This window comes from Penaeus monodon, chromosome 31 (genome assembly GCF_015228065.2).
Source record: "Penaeus monodon isolate SGIC_2016 chromosome 31, NSTDA_Pmon_1, whole genome shotgun sequence".
Lineage (NCBI taxonomy): Eukaryota > Metazoa > Arthropoda > Malacostraca > Decapoda > Penaeidae > Penaeus > Penaeus monodon.
Window position 1 is genome coordinate 3,123,805 of NC_051416.1, and position 215 is coordinate 3,124,019.

A 215-nucleotide genomic window follows, 5' to 3' on the forward strand; every position below is an offset into this window, starting at 1 on the left:
AGCTTACATGTGTTCCGTCATCCAGCGTGGAATTGAAAAGTCGACTCGCACCTGACTGTCTCTTCCCTGCCATTGAACTGCTCATTTGACAAGGTTGCAAAAAGTCACACATGCTCATAAGGGTCTACCACTGCAGGTGGTATAAGTGTCGCCTTTTGGTGAACTTTGACCGGCTGTGTAAAGAATGTAAAAATCATCCATGTCTCTTTCTGAGC